Consider the following 17,886-nt stretch of genomic DNA (forward strand, 5'->3'; position numbering starts at 1 on the left):
TTATTATTATTATTATTATTACAGTATGTCCGTCTCCGTGGCTAAATGATTAGCGGGCTGGCCTTTGGTCACAGGGGTCCCGGGTTCGATTCCCGGCAGGGTCGGGTAATTTAACCATCATTGGTTAATTTCGCTGGCACGGGGGCTGGGTGTATGTGTCGTCTTCATGATCATTTCATCCTCATCACGACGCGCAGGTCGCCTACGGGAGTTAAATCAAAATACCTGCACCTGGCGAGCCGAACTTGTCCTCGGACACTCCCGGCACTAAAAGCCATACGCCATTTATTATTATTATTATTATTATTATTATTAATAATAATAATAATAATAATAATAATAATAATAATAATAATAATAATAATAAGTACAACTGTGGACTGTTTTCAACGACTGAATGCCTATATTAAATTCCTATTTTGTACCATGCCTCGTGCCACATTTGTTGATTTCTATATTTGATCGAACCTATGTCATAAAGATTCTCATGCACCCGCATCAATTCAATTAACATTTCTTCCATATTGCTAAAAGAAACTGCTTCTATTCACACTTCACGTCGCCAGATATGTGCTAGAGCGGAAAAATAATGTGCTCCGCGTGAAGAGCTCTGTCACCAGATTCTACGTCACAATGACGTCAGCCTACGTCAACAGCCATTACATGAGTGCAGTGTGATCACTCTACATTCATACAGTGAGGAAAAGGCATAGCACATCTTTCTTGACAGGTTCGATTGCATCACGATACGCGCGAACTCACAGAATAATAGTGGCATGTGCCTGGCCACAAGTGTGGCATTGAGGTGGGGACTTCGTTTTAGGACAGTGCAGTGTGGGAAGTGACTGACTGCAGTCACCACAGTTTGAATTGTCGGCTCGGCGTTGAAGCCACTTCATCAGTGGTCCCGAGGGACCAATGATGCTTTTAGCCCGTCGACCAGTTAAAGGCCTTGAGTGCTATTTCTTAGTGGGATGGTAATTAACATAACGGTAGTGTGGGGTGTGGAGTTTTGTGAGGGATCGAGCTGACCAGAATATGGCCTGGGGAGGGTGCCCTGATAGGGCGGGGGTTGGGGGGTGGCGTTGGTTCTCTAGTTAATAGAGGCCAACGAAAAGGGGGAGCAGCATCGGGTGGGTGGTCACCCATCCAATAGTTGACCACGCCCAATGTTGCTGTCATAGAATAATATTGGGAATTAACCTAATTGTAGGGAGGAAGGCTAGGGCAGTCTGAGTGGGTTTGCGCGGTGCTGTGGTTATTATATTGCAGACATCGCTCGTCTAACGGCTTGTGGTTGAGGTGAATCTGTCGTGGCGGGTTTTTATGACCGGATGCCCTTCCTGACGTCAGCCTCATCAGAGGAGTTAATGAGATGAAATGAATGACGTGATATATAATAGTAGGGAGAGGGTGAAACCCGTTGCCGGCACATAGCCTACTCCTGTCGAATAGCACCAAGGGGTCTGCTCAAGGCTTAACGTCTCCATCCGACGGACGAATCGCCATCAACAGCGTCATATGCCCTCATTCCATATGAGCACTGCGGAGAGGTTTGGAATTTAATCCAGGCTTTTGGCACGCAATCTAGTGATTAGAAATTGTATACCACCACCTCCCCTACCCTGCCGGCCAACATTCGACCAACGGGACTCGAACCGGCTAACGTCGGTGTCAGACCGTTTAGACTTCAGCGCCTTATCGATCATGGCCATCAGGCGGGCTGGTGGAGAAGAATTTTTGTAAAGAATGAAATTTAGGAGAGGATTTGACAAACAGTAGAGACTGGGTTGGAGCGACCGAACAGATATGATGGGACGATGAACAGGTTGAAACTGTAGAAATGCTGAGTCGACAGAGGCGGAGACAATGTGAGTGCTAACCGGTAGGTTTGTACTGGTGATCTGAGGTGGCAGCGTATGAACCGCAATGCGACGTGGGGTGGGTTCGGTCTCTGGTGGTGAGATAGGCGCTGGAGGTTCCCACTGTGTGGCTGGTGCCAGTGGGTGTACAGAGAATGTGATGTCCGGGCGGTTCCTAGCTTTTTCGTAAACATTGTCAAGGAACTTGGATATTTATCGAACATTTCCCTTCGTAATCCATTACTTCTCGTCCTCTTGAATTCCAGCTTTATCTTCATCACAGTCGAAAAATGGTGCTTGCTTGTTGTTTAGAGGGGCCTAACATCTAGGTCATCGGCCCTTGAAAAATGGATATTACCATATATTATGATGATGATGATGCTTGTTGTTTTAAGGGGCCTAACATCGAAGGTCATCGGCCCCTAACCATATATTATAATACAGATTCCGGCAAAACGATATGATGGTTTTGGAAATTGAAAATAGAATATGTAGGTACTTAAATTTATGTTGTGAAAAGGAACAATGCTACCATTTAATAATGACCAGGAAGAAATGTCTTAGAACAACAATGAAGTCCATTGTTTCTCATGCACTACTCGAGCCTGCTTCAGCGCGCTCGCTGTACCTTATATTCCGGTATCGCCAAAATTTCGCGACGAATTGCTTTCTTGAGATCATTCGTTGTACGGGGTTTGGCCTTGTACACTTTCCCTTTAAGGCACAACCACATTTTGTTTAAGTATAGCCTTTATGATGCTTCTCGAAGCCGCTTTCCATCTGAACTATGTTATCTACAAGTGCCGTTCCCGTCCAACGCTGCATTGGTGTTGCCAGATGAAAACAATTCAGTTCTCAATGCTGTGATGGACGTTTTGAGAACCGCGGATATAAGAATTTGACTTTGTGCTCATCGCATTGTTGCCAGTGTTTTGTGTGTTCTCCCCCTCTCCTCCCGGAAGAGAGATTCAGTGTAGTGTTATGTAATTGAAGACTGGACGATTTTCGTCTTCATTTCTTATATGTACTTTGCGCTGACACTTTATCGTTTTGTATGTTTGCTGTGAGTGTTCCTTGTACATGGAGGATGACCAAATGTTATTACAACAAAGGTCAATTAAATAAATAAAAATAAAATAATAAAAGGACAGTGTGAACAGACGAAAAGACACAGTATCTCTACACATTTGGCAATGTCGGGTACCGATATATTCCTATATACTCTGTCGTAAAACAGGGAGAAGTTGAATATTTAGAGGCTGTTGGCCGAGGCGGTAAAGGCATACTCGGTTCACGCGGAAGGACGTGGGTTCGATTCCCCGCCAGGAAGTCGAAAAATTAAAGAAACGAGAATTCCACTTCCGAAGGTGCATATGGCCCTGAGGTTCACTCAGCCTACACCAAAAATGAGTAACAGATTGATTCCTGGGGGCAAAGCCGGCCGGGCGTAGAGCTAACAACTCTCCCCCATCAAGCACCGAGGTTACGAGTAGTGGAAGCCTTTACCTTCCACGCCTCCCAGAGCCTTCATGGCCTGTACGGAGATGACTTTGCTTTGCTTGGTTGAATGTTTACAGTTCCAAGAAAGGAGGTAATTTTTCGAGCTAGACATTAGCTCTACTTGGCCTGGCTGGTAAATACAGTTGCATATCGGTATCTTTTCTTTATTTACAACTGGCTTTACGTCACACCGACACAGATAGGTCTTATGGCGACGATTGGATAGGAAAGGGCTAGGAGTGGAAAGGAAGTGGTCGTGGACTTGATTAAGGTTCAGCCCCAGCATTTGCGTGGTGTGAAAGTGGGAAACCATGGCAAGTCATCTTCAGGGCTGCCGACAGTAGGGTTCGAACCCACTATCTCCCGAATGCAAGCTCACAGCCGCAAGTTCCTAACCGCAGGGCCTACTTGCTCGGTCATACTGGTATCAGAATTGATTCAGTTCACATCTAAAATGGATAAATAGTTGGAAAAGAAAAGTGTGAAATAGAAACAGAAATCGGGAGCGAGTGCTGCGTCAAGCTCATAAGGTGATTCAACTTCTAGGGATATGTGTCAATCCGACAAAGTTCAGCCGCGTGTAATGAGAAGAAAGAACGATGATACTTATGTTAGATCTGGATTTTCCTGTACCGCTGACAACGACTGCCGACATATGGTATCAATCAATCAATCAATCAATCAATCAATCAATCAATCAATCAATCAATCAATCAATCAATCAATCAATCAATCAATCAATCAATCAATCAATCAATCAATCAATCAATCACTACTGATCTGCATTTAGGGCAGTCGCCCAGGTAGCAGATTCCCTGTCTATTGTTTTCCTAGCCTTTTCTTAAATGATCGCAAAGAAATTGGAAAATTATTGAACATTTCCCTTGGTAAGTTACTCCAATCCCTAACTCCCCTTCCTATAAACGAATATTTGCCCCAATTTGTCCTCTTGAATTCCAACTTTATCTTCATATTGTGATCTTTCCTACTTTTAAAGACACCACTCAAACTTAATCGTCTACTGATGTCCTCCCACGCCATCTCTCCTTGCTAAAAGTAGTCTGAAACATTCTCTACTCAAACGCCATTTAGAAACTAAACACTCCACTTACATAAACAAGTCTGCTGACTTCTCTTACTCCAAAAGCTACCGAACGGGAAAACGATTTATCTTCTTTTGTATCTCTAGTACACAGCGTCAGTGAGAATGTTCTCGAAGCGTCTTATCGCGTTATCAAGCTGCAAAACCTCACAAGTTTCGGTGGACCATGCGGAAATGATGTAGTACAATGCATACATGGAGAATCTTTCGCAAAGGATGTTAATGTGGTACCATTGTCCGACAACACGCCGAATTTATGGGATGACAAACTATGTCGAAAATGAACTCTTGAGGGAAGAGTTCCTTACAGATCTTTCGCAATTCAACTTGACGAATCGACTAATATTACAATTTTTGCCATTTTGCTACATTTCATCCTTTATATTAATGGAGAGGCCGTAGAAGGAGAGTTATTGTTTTGCTAACACTTAAAAGAGAGGACTACTGGACGAATGTATCTTCTGTATGGACAGTTCGTCGCTCTTTTGACGACATCGGTGTGACGTAAAACAAAATAAATCCTATAGCCCGGTGCTACGAGTTTGTGTTCATCTTCACACACATCTTCATGTAATATAATACACAACGCTACAAACCACGACAGAAATAAGCAAAGCCCTAAAACTGGGCTAAACCCACACAAAGTCCCGACCCCAGGTAACTGGGAAAATGCCAAGAAGAGTAAGAAAAAAAGCATAATTAAAGGCACTCCTGTGACTAAGGAGTGAGGGGCTCAAATTAACGACGGAGGTCAAGGTGCGGAATTTCTTGGATATGAAGTTACTTACAGGTCCTTTCACGGGGAGAGAGATAGCCCATACCTGGAATGAAAACCTAATTTAATTTTCGTGTTAACAGAAACAAGAGAAGCAACATGACATGACTTTTTGGAAAATAAACGAACACCAAGAAACACACCTTTCCTTTTCGAAACATCAAAATATGCAAAATATTCCTTAAGAAAGTTTTGAAATTTCCTAAAAGTCTTTAAAATACAGGGTGGAAGGTAACTGGTGCACCAGATGAACAGACGTGATAGATCTTGGGGAGAGGATAACAATGCAGCAAGTTTCAGGTCTGTAGCTAGCGCCGTTCTCGAGGAAGGTCGGTTTTTGAGATTTACAATTTCAACCCAGCGGCTGCCGGGGTACTAACGCAAGTGGTGTACCTTCAAGGTCGAGCATCCGCTATCAACAGGAACAATAAAAACATGCATATACTGGCACTAGTGCACTGACCGAGTTTAGTGACAGTACAGGATGTAACATAACGCTTTAAACTTAACAAACCGAGCTCGATAGCTGCAGTCGCTTAAGTGCGGCTAGTATCCAGTATTCGGGAGATAGTAGGTTCGAACCCCACTGTCGGCAGCCCTGAAAATGGTTTTCCGTGGTTTCCCATTTTCACACCAGGCAAATGCTGGGGCTGTACCTTAATTAAGGCCACGGCCGCTTCCTTCCCACTCCTAGCCCTTTCCTGTCCCATCGTCACCGTAAGACCTATCTGTGTCGGTGCGACGTAAAACAACTAGCAAAAAAACTTAAAAAACGTAAAGAACATTCGGTAAGTATTCAACAATATGACATTAAGCATTACTTAGCCTATTCCAATGATGACGATCCCTGCTCCTTATTTGAACCCTGTACTTGAAAATGGGAGCCTCCGTGGCTCAGACGGCAGCGCGTCGGCCTCTCACCGCTGGATACCGTGGTTCAAATCCCGGCCACTCCATGTGAGATTTGTGCTGGACAAAGCGAAGGCGGGACAGGTTTTTCTCCGGGTACTCCGGTTTTCCCTGTCATCTTTCATTCCAGCAACATTCTCCATTCTCATTTCATAGCATTTATCAGTCATTAATAAATCACTTTGGGAGTGGCGACCCCATCGTACTAATAGTCTATATCTGCTTCATTCATTCCATCCCTGACCCGGTCAATGACTGGAAAACAGGTTGTAGGTTTTCATTTTCACTTGAAAATGGGAAACCACAGAACACTATCTTCCAGTGCGACAGTGGGATTTAAACCGCACACCATCCGATTGCAGCAAACTTCCCGGAATAGCGTGCCGCTTACAACTGCGCCATGCTGCTCGGTAATAAATAATACCATAATGAGAATACTACTGTCCAGCTGCATAGCCTTCCGTCCTTGAGGACCAGGTTTGATTCCCGTTCGGGGCAGGGATTATTACGTTAACAAGTACATTCCCGTGACTCGGGAAATGTGTGTTTCTGTCGTCTTGAACACTTGTACGTAGCACACAACAAGATACAACACTGAGCACCACCATATTAATGCGCAGCATATCGCCTCTAACGGTTGCTGTCAAAAATTGCATCCGGCCGTAAAACTCTTGTCAAATCTCCTACAATCCCTATCTCACAGGAAAAACGATATTAAAAGGGGTGTAACAGAAACAGTTCCAGTGGCATCGCTGCTCGCTTCTCACCGGCCAGTACATGTGGGATTTACAAAAGGAGATGTCACGTGCTATAGGTCGGAGTCAACATAAAAATGGAGATCCCGTGACTTGTGATCATAGCTGTAAAAGTCAAATAAAACTCTAAGTAGTGCGACATTAATGCAAAAACCGAACCTGGTGGTGGGAACGTCTTACAGCAAGGGGATTGTTCTCCGACCACACAAGCGTCTTGTGATAGCCTAAGATGTGCATCTCCGGAAGTGGAAATCTCGTTTCTTTAATTTTTCGACTTCCTAACGGGGAATAGAACCCACGTTCTTCCGGGTGAACCGAGCATTTGGTGCATCAGTTACCATCCATCCTGTATATGAAGATACCGTATCATATAAGTGCAAGATATTGTCAGTTTTCCTCCTCTTCATCTGAACATATCTGGGCAGAGTAGAGCCCTTGCCTGTCTCGCCAGGGATTCCTACTGGAGAACTGAGTAGACCGTACAGCCAGCAACTCAAAGCCGAATGGTTTGTTTTTATATTTTTATTTGGCATTCGGCAAGTAGCCATGCAGCCAGAAAAACAATATGCAATCTATAAAATAACACTATACCTAAAAAATATGCAATAGATGAAATATCTCAATACAAAAGAACATGCTACTCATTTCATTCACTTCACAGCACACGCGAAAAAGAACCTTCGGCGGTAAATGTCTCATTTAGATCTTCAGATCACTCATACATAAAAAATGGGCAAGTGCTAGGTAAATTTTGTTATCAGGTCTTCTTATTAAACATAATATAATGGTAGGAATAGGGGCGTGATAAAGACCAGTTTTTCATATACACACTTTGTGCATGTCGTACGCCGAGTGTTGGGAGGCGGTAAATAACCCGACTACCTAAGAGGGCCAACGGCTTTGGGCGGATAAGCCCTCTTAAGTGGGGAAGTGGTCCTCTCAGTTGAGGAAATGTCACTGAAATATACTACGCAGTGTCTGTTCCCCACGTTACAGTCCGGTAAAAAAAGGCGTCTGCTTTCATTTTAGAAGTAGCGTAGTACATATTAGGAGGGACACAGAAACCTACATTATTATTATTATTATTATTATTATTATTATTATTATTATTATTATTATTATTATTATTACCGAGCTCGATAGCTGCAGTCGCTTAAGTGCGGCCAGTATCCAGTAATCGGGAGATAGTGGGTTCGAGCCCCACTGTCGGCAGCCCTGAAGATGGATTTCCGTGGTTTCCCATTTTCACACCAGGCAAATCCCGGGGTTGTACCTTAAATAAGGCCACGGCCGCTTCCTTCCATTTCCTAGGCCTTTCCTATCCCATCGTCGCCATGAGACCTATCTGTGTCGATGCGACGTAAAGCAAATTGCAAAAAAAGGGTATTATTATTATTATTATTATTATTATTATTATTATTATTATTATTATTATTATTATTATTATTATTATTATTTTGCTCATTTCTAAAAGTTAGAATATAATACATAATATAATTTTGGAGTTCAAGACCCCTAATCGGATCTCGAAGGTGGGGAAAGACAGGATCGAGTGGCGCCTCGAATCACTGATATTCACTTCGCAGAGATATGTTATGTGGAACCTGGAATATGAGAGGTCCCCAAAAGACAGGCAAATTATCAACTGCGAGAAAGAAATAATACTGTATGGAGTGAGGATCTTAGGACAGTGTGAGACACATTGGACATGACAAGTGATGGATATTTCACCACTCTCAATGGAAACAGTATATTTCGCCGGATACAATCATCAAAGTGGTCATAGTTCCAGGCGAGGGACTCCTTGGAAACAACTTGGCGAACGAAATGGAATTCGATGGGGAGCTATCAATATTAATGGGGCCTATGGAAGAAAGAAAGTAGAACTGGCTGAGTCAGCAAAGAGGATTCATCTGGATGTGCCAGGAGTAAGTGATATTCGGGTAAGGGGAGATAACGAGGAAGAGATAGGAGATTATAAAGTGTGCTTGACGGGTGTTAGAAAGGGAAGGGCAGAGTGTGGGGTAGAGCTCTTTATCAGGAATACCATTGCACGCAATATAGTTGCTATTAGGCACGTACATGAGCGAATGATGTGGGTTGATTTGTCAGTAGGAGAAATCAGGACTAGAATTGTCTCCGTGTATTCACCATGTGAAGATGCAGATGAAGATGAAGTTGACAAGTTTTATGAAGCATTGAGTGACATCGTGGTCAGGGTCAACAGCAAGGATAGAACAGTGCTAATGGGCGATTTCAATGCAAGAGTTGGGAATATAACTGAAGGATACGAAAGGGTGGTTTATAAAGGTTTGGAAGATATGGAAGCTAATGGGAATGGGAAGCGTTTGCTGGACTTCTGTGCTAGTATGGGTTTAGCTGTTACGAATACATTCTTCATGCATAAGGCTATTCACCGCTACACATGGGAGGCTGGGGGTACCAGATCCATAATAGACTATATCTTAACAGACTTTGAATCCAGGAAATCTGTTAGGAATGTACGAGTTTTCCGGGGATTTTTCGATGATACAGACCACTATCTGACCTGTAGTGAACTAAGTATATCTAAGCCTAGGGTAGAGAAAGTGAAATCTGTCTGCAAACGAATAAGAGTAGAAAATCTCCAGGACGAGGAATTTAGACAGAAGTACATGGATATGATCAGTGAGAAGTTTCGAACAGTAGACAGTAAGCAGGTTCAGGATGTAGAAAGTGAATGGGTGGCATACAGGGATGCTGTAGTAGAAACAGCAAGGGAATGCCTAAGAACAACTGTGTGTAAAGATGGAAACAGGCGAACATTCTGGTGGAATGATGAAGTGAGAGCAGCTTGTAAACGTAAAAAGAAGGCTTATCAGAAATGGCTCCAAACAAGGGCCGAGGCAGACAGGGAGTTGTCCGTAGATGAAAGAAACAGAGCGAAACAAATAGTTGTTGAATCCAAAAAGAAATCTTGGGAAGATTTTGGTAATAACGTGGAAAGGCTAGGTCAAGCTGCAGGGAAACCTTATGGACTGTAATAAAGAATTTTAGGAAGGGAGGGAAAAAGGAAATGAACTGTGTTTTGAGTAATTCAGGTGAACTCATAATAGATCCCAGGGAATCACTGGAGAGGTGGAGGGAATATTTCGAACATCATCTCAATGGAAAAGAAAATCATCATGGTGGTGTTGCCAACAGCCAAGCTCGTGGGGAGGAGGAAAATGATTATTGTGAAATTACGCTTGATGAAGCGGAAAGGATGGTAAATAAACTCCATTGTCATAAAGCAGCAGGAATAGATGAAATTTGATCTGAAATGGTGAAGTATAGTGGGAAGGCAGGGATGGAATGGCTTCATAAAGTAATAAGATTAGCATGGAGTGTTGGTATGGTACCTTCAGATTGGACAAAAAGCAGTAATTGCACCTATCTATAAGCAAGGGAATAGGAAGGATTGCAACAACTATCGAGGTATCTCATTGATTAGTCTACCAGGCAAAGTATTCACTGGCATCTTGGAAGGGAGGGTGCGATCAGTCGTTGAGAGGAAGTTGGATGAAAACCAGTGTGGTTTCAGACCACAGAAAGGCTGTCAGGATCAGATTTTCAGTATGCGCCAGGTAAATGAAAAATGCTACGAGAGGAATAGGCAGTTGTGTTTATGTTTCGTAGATCTAGAGAAAGCATATGACAGGGTACCGAGGTAAAAGATGTTCGCTATATTGGGTGGCTATGGAATTAAAGGTAGATTATTAAAATCAATCAAAGGCATTTATGTTGACAATTGGGCTACAGTCAGAATTGATGGTAGAATGAGTTCTTGGTTCAGGGTACTTACAGGGATTAGACAAGGCTGTAATCTTTCACCTTTGCTGTTCGTAGTTTACATGAATCATCTGCTGAAAGGTACAAAATGGCAGGGAGGGATTCAGTTAGGCGGAAATGTAGTAAGCAGTCTGGCCTATGCTGACGACTTGGCCTTAATGGCAAATTGTGCCGAAATCCTGCAGTCTAATATCATGGAACATGAAAATAGGTGTAATGAGTATGGTATGAAAATTAGCCTTTCGAAGACTAAATTGATGTCAGTAGGTAAGAAATTCAACAGAATTGAATGTCAGATTGGTGGTACAAAGCTAGAACAGGTCAATAATTTCAAATATGTAGGTTGTGTGTTCTCTCAGGATGGTAAGTGAGATTGAATCAAGGTGTCGTAAAGCTAATGCATTGAGTTCGCAGTTGAGATCAACAGTATTCTGTAAGAAGAAAGTCAGCTCCCAGACGAAACTATCTTCAGATAGGTCTGTTTTCAGACTAACTCTGCTTTACGGGAGCGAAAGCTGGGTGGACTCAGGATATCTTATTCATTGTCACTGAACAACTTGATCCCGAGAAAGAAGTGAAACAGAGGATAGCAATAGCACGAAAAATATTTACAAAAATGAAATCTTTCTTTTGCAATGGCTACTTAAATTTAAAACTTATACAGAGGATGGTCAAGTGCTATATATGGTCAGCCTTGCTATATGGTGTGGAAACATGGACTCTCAAGAACACATCAGTGAAACGCTTGGAAGCCTTTGAAATGTGGATCCACCGTAGGATGCTCAGGATTTCGTGGGTTGCACGACTAACGAACCAAGAAGTACTCAGAAGGGCAAGAGCAAGTCGGGAACTCGTTCAAACAATAAAACTCCGGAAGATCTCTTACCTTGGCCACATCCTTAGAAATGACCGTTACCTCATCTTACAGCGGATTGTACAAGGCAAAATACAGGGTCGAAGAGGTGTCGGGAGGAGGCGAACATCATGGCTTGGAAACATCAAAGAATGGACTGGAATTCACAGTGTTGAAAGACTTTTCCACCTAGCTAGAGATCGTTCTGCATTCGCCACAGTGATCGCCAACGTCAGGGGGACCTGATACGGTACTATGAAGAAGAAGAAGAAGAAGTTAGAAGTAACAGACATGAAAGTAGGGAGAATGTTTCCTGGTACAAACATGTGGGAACAATGGCAGGAGGGTACTCGGAATGAGGAGATAAAGGCTACTTTAGGAATGAACTCGATGGATGAAGCTGTACGCATAAACCGTCTTCGGTGGTGGGGTCACGTGAGACGAATGGAGGAGGATAGGTTACCTAGGAGAATAATGGACACTGGTATGGAGGATAAGAGAAGTAGAGGTAGACCAAGGCGACGATGGTTAGACTCAGTTTCTAACGATTTAATGATAAGAGGTATAGAACTAAATGAGGCCACAACACTAGTTGCAAATCGACGATTTTGGCGACGTTTCTTAAATTCACGGAGGCTTGCAGGCTGAACGCTGAAAGGCATAACAGTCTAGAATGATAATGTATGTATGTATGTATGTATGTATGTATGTATGTATGTATGTATGTATGTATGTATGTATTATTATTATTATTATTATTATTATTATTATTATTATTATTACAATTTGCTTTACCTCGCACCGACACAGATAGGTCTTATGGCGACGATGGGAGAGGAAAGGGCTAGGAATGGGTAATAAAGCAGCCATCGCCTCAATTCAGTAATTTAGTTACAGCTCCATCATCTGCCTGGTGTGAATGTGGAAAACCACTTAAAACCACCTCCAGGGCTGCCTACAGTAAGGTTCGATTCCTCTATCTCCCAACTGCAAGCTCACAGCTGTACGACCCTAACCACACGAACAACTCACTCGGTAATATTATGATTATTATTATTATTATTATTATTATTATTTTATTATTCTTATTATTAGTAGAAGTAGTAGTACATGAAATATCGTCCGTAAACCTGTTATAGGAAAATTGAGAATCGTTTCCTGTTTCGAGTAGACATTTAATATCCCACAATAATTACGATGAAATTATGTGTAAGTTAAATGAAAAAGGGTGTTAGTGTTATTCTAATTTTTTTTAAAGCTGTTACTGTACCTGTGTCAATGAGGTAGCAAGGGCTGCAGTCGTCCTCTCTCCCTACCACATCACAATCAGATGTTTCACAAGGTCACTGAGGTGTTGGCTGTAGTCATGACTTCACCTGACAAAGTAAAATTAAACTTTGGCACAGAGACAACAACATTGACCGCCTGCAAGGTAACTACACTACCGCTTGTTCTAATAGCTTACCACATAATTAGCCTCGTATTTCTTGAAATAAAAACGCTGAAAACATTATGTATAAGGAGCAGCCTTTGCCCAATGAATTCGAGATTTCTTGTCGTAACTGGGGCTCTGCACACAGACAATGACGGATTAATCCCTGTGGAAGTCCTAAGCAATCGAAATCTCGGGGCTCCCCTCGGATATTATCACCTAGTACGTTTTTAACTGGATTGGTCGGTGTAGAAAGGGACTAAGTCATTTTCTCTTTTTTCAGGGAAGAGAGAAAAACACACAGTATACCCATGAAAGTACAGTATTATCCCTTGGGGCTTCCTTGTTTTGTCCATTATCATTATGAATAAATGGAATTGATTCCTTTCTCCGCTCGCTAGCCGTTTTCAAGCAATCAATAAATCAGTCACCCCTGTTATAATGATGATGATTATGATGATGATGATTATGATGATGATTATGATGGTTGCTGTTTAAAGGGGCCTAACATATTGTGCCGGTCCGGGGCTTCAGTGCACAATAATAATAATAATAATTCGTAAGGGCATCAGCCGAATGGGAAAATACGTGATGAGATCTTCGGCGAATGGCCCTAGAATCGAATTCTCATCATCATCCCTACTTCATAATAACCACGGCTATAATATTAGAGCATTCAGGTCAATGGTACGTTCGGACTAAAAGGCATTACTAAATTATTTATAAGTAGGGATCTCAGTACAGAAGAGGAATACAACGTCACTACAAATCAGAAGAATGATGTTTTAAAGTTTTATGAATATCTGATTTATTATCAACTGAGAAAGAACATCCATAATTAAAACGAAATGTGCCATATAATATTTTATCACAAAATTAAAAAAAAGAAGAAAAAAAAGCGGGATTCATATTATTGAAATTATTATTTAATTGTCTTGTGGAATTAATATTCCACACCGATAATCCCGATATTTAGAGGCCTTTCACTTGTTACTACCTCTATTATTCACAACATTGTTAGTCATTAATTAATTAATTAATTAATCAATTAATTAATTATACATAATAATCGGCACTATAATGATCACCCCTTTGATATCATCCCAGCTTTCTATACATAAGCTGGAGTTTTGAAATATTATAATTTCTTGTGATCATATTATTACGCAATCAAGGATTAAGACAGTATGTTAATTATGACAAGCACATTCCAAGATATCTGAAAGTCATCTTCAGCCCTAATAACTAACTTCATTATTATTTACAAAAATATAACAAATCGCATAGGCATGTTTCGCCGGGATTAAAATAAAATACCATTTGATCAATTAACATATAATAATACTGGGCTTATGGATGACCCGTGAACAATAACACGACATTTTACTTGTAATAATACACTCAACTACCACCAAACATATTAATATGACCCTTTATCATATATACAAGATTATATGGAAGGAATGGTCCTTCCGTTACCAAAAATAATGACAATGATACACGTTGCCCTGGATAGGGGTCGAACTCGTAGTCTTCTCACTGCAAGATGCATGTTTTAAATTTCTAGATCGGATGGAATGAACAAAATAAATTGGGAGGAAGTCTATTGTTCCTACTATATTAATTCAGTCGCGGTGACAATTAGCTACTCTATGCGTAAATGTCCGTCGGATATTGTTAGAAAGTAAATGGCCATTGAAGACTCCACAGTCAAGGCTTTTAACGTGCCCACAGCTTGCTTAGCCTTTGTATGCATCTGTCACTTTCTCTAGTGTAACGGTACTTCCGCACGCCTCCCTTTCATACAGTCGGGGGAAGGTATCTCTCTTTAATAAACCGCCTCGATATAAATTCGGGCCGACTCGGCTTCTTCAAGCACACATGGTTTTATTCAACCTAATCTCAATATAACTGGCGTGGTATACTTCTTCACGCTTTGCATAAATTATCTCTGGCACATACTTATATCGCCTTGATTATCAATTGATAGATATTCACCGACCATCACTTCCAACTCAATACCACGAACACTCGCATATAATTACATAAGGGATATTAATTTATGCCACTCTATAAAACAAATTTACATATTAAACTCACGATCTATAAATTTATACTCGCATCTAAAAAACATCATTTGAACTCCTCATATGCTCCGTCTTATACATGACATACAAGTCATCCTCGTTTTCTTTTGAAGAGGCAGAGCATCTCATCTTATCATAAGATCTGGGTTACCTAGATGGATACCACTTCCATCCATCATAACACTTCTTGAAGACAAAACAAATCATTACAGGAATCTTATAACTAACATGCATTACTTTCCAAGGGGTTTAAATAAACCGCTAGTCATCATTGCCAGTACAAACTTCCTACTACACAAGCTAAAAATTTTAATCCCTTCGAACAGCCCGCGATCATCATTCACATTTTTAATCTACTTGACATGCTAATTCTAACTATTTACAGGAGGGAAAATGACTTTCAAACATAGTAAACTTGAAAATGCACTTATCTTAGGGTGATCATTCTCGTCCGAGGCAGCACACTCATAACAGCTTAAGCCATCATCTTGCTGCCTTTGATGTCGTAAGGTCCTTGGTTCGTTTCCGGGATGAACTCCATCTTGTAGACTTCTCCACGCATAATAATCCTGGATGTATCCAACACAATGAGATGTTGGGTAGGTGAGTGACTCGCGTATCCTCTTCCCAGACCAGCGATCACTCGCTCCAATATGCAAAAGGGGAAAACACTATGGTTATAATTGGATCACTTCGTAACACGTACTACATTCAGGCATGGTTAAATTTATCCCGAATATTGCTGAACTGTCACGTATTCACTTGCACTGTAATCCAACGTTAAGGGTAACTAACTTGCTTATTTCACATCCCCTCACAATGTAAGACAACTCACATACACGTTTGTACTTTCAGCAGACGCTGCCCAAATTATTATTATTATTATTATTATTATTATTATTATTATTATTATGCGTGAGTCGCAATTTCCTGAACAAATTCACTTTATCAACGTTCTAATTGTAATTTCAATTGTGCTTTCACAACACTTCACTGTATTTGACTAGTAGTGGATTAATCTAGCCACACACGAATCCATTGAGCATATATTACAGTAGCTTGAATGCTACGCAGCTCTTAACAGGTAGATTATTCCTCGTTCACTATCCTCACTGATTACACCATGGTACAAAATGTTATAAATACACGAAATTTACACAATAAGTGCACGTCAATAATCACTGCGCTTATATAATGATTTATGCAGTACTTCTGCCAGTTAAATCTCACAATTGTAGTACTTCATCACTTGATGAAAGTATTACACAATATCACAGGTCGTGCAAAATAGCAACACGTCTGGACAGCACGGAGACACAGTAGATAGTGGATAAGTGGTCTCCTGTCCGATTCCTTTTGTAAAACAGAGGAAAAAATCAAGAGTGGGGGTTAACTCCGCCTTCATGTCGGGGGCCGCTTCCGTAAAAAGCCGTTTGTCGGCGTTGATTTGCATATCAAAAGATAGCTCCGACCTTCCATATTTTACTGATCGAATCTTATTCTCTTAGGATCGGCGGTTTAATTATAATCGCCAAAGCGTCATCTACAACTTGTGCAATGATTGACTTACGTCTTGCTAAACTCCAGGATAGGCTCACCTCGCCAGACCTGTGGCGATGTTCTGTAATTCTCTGCACCGATTCAGATCACGTAATCAATGATAAGTTGAATAACTGGAAGATGTTTCGTTGTCATCTTTAACTAAATAATTCCTTGATCACGGCAAGCTCTTATTTATGAATATTAGGTGCGTAAGTCAATAGTCACATGATCCTTATTATTGTTATTAATATTGAAAATTCTGAAACAAATGAAGGTTTTGGTTGGTATCACTAAAAATCACCAACAAATATTTAGGGAGTTACTTCTCCCCAAGTTAACCCGACTTATTAAGCATGGCCGGCGGGCTGTCACATGACCTTCTACTCCTTCCAACTCACTCGCACAGGAGAAAGAAACATCCTAATTGCTGGCTAGCGTATGACTCGCCCTCGTCATTACGCGCACAGAGCCCCTTGTCCTCTAAAGTAGCAGCGCATCGTTCGTATACCGTGCAGCGTTGTGGCCTGCTAACTTTGCGGCAAAACGTCGTAGAATGACGCGGAAAACGGCATATTATTGATATGGAATGTCACGATATGGTATCTAAAGTACCGTGAACGGTCACAATATAGGTCATCGGCCCCTAGAGGTACGAGGTGGAACGGAATGACATGATAATTACATTTTATTATATTAATTAAATTAAATTTTAGAATGTTTCCACTGATTAGAATTTAAAACGATGATAATAATGGTTGTTGTTTAAATGGGCCTAACAGCTAGGTCATGGACCCCTAATAACATGAGGTGCAACGAAATGGAACGATAGTTAGAACTTCAAAATGTATCTACTGAAACGAATAGTAATAATAATAATGGCGTATGGCCTCCGGAGAGACCTGGTGCAGGTCTTTTTCCCGTAGACGTCCTATTAGGCGACCTGCATGTCTATGAAGATGAGGGCCCTACCTAGGATGATTTCTAATACTGCATACGCCACACATACCCAGCACCCAAGCCATTGGAATTAACCAATTAAGGTTAAAATCCCCGACCGGGCCGGGAATCGAACTCGGGACCCTCTGAACAGAAGGCCAGTACGCTGACCATTCAGCCAACGGGTAGGACGACTGAAACGAATGATTATGAAAAAGTGACCATGAATCCAAAACAATCAGTAGATCCGATTCACAATGCCTTATTTTCTGGGATGATGCTTGTTGTCCAAAGGGGTCCAAAATCCAGGTCACCGGCCTCTG

The 17,886-nt window shown here is 41.4% G+C and overlaps 1 protein-coding gene across 2 annotated transcripts in view; it reads right to left on the minus strand.

The window, feature by feature from the left end:
• The window catches only part of LOC136862798 (facilitated trehalose transporter Tret1-2 homolog), a 742,518-nt gene extending 729,624 nt beyond the window's left edge, over positions 1–12,894 (minus strand). For both annotated transcript variants that reach the window (XM_067139054.2, XM_067139053.2), the window contains exon 1: positions 12,837–12,894. The gene's annotated coding sequence lies outside the window, so the exon portion shown is untranslated. The remainder of the gene's footprint in view (positions 1–12,836) is intronic.
• Between the last annotated feature and the right edge of the window lie 4,992 nt (positions 12,895–17,886).

The sequence above is a fragment of the Anabrus simplex genome, chromosome 2 (assembly GCF_040414725.1).
Source record: "Anabrus simplex isolate iqAnaSimp1 chromosome 2, ASM4041472v1, whole genome shotgun sequence".
Lineage (NCBI taxonomy): Eukaryota > Metazoa > Arthropoda > Insecta > Orthoptera > Tettigoniidae > Anabrus > Anabrus simplex.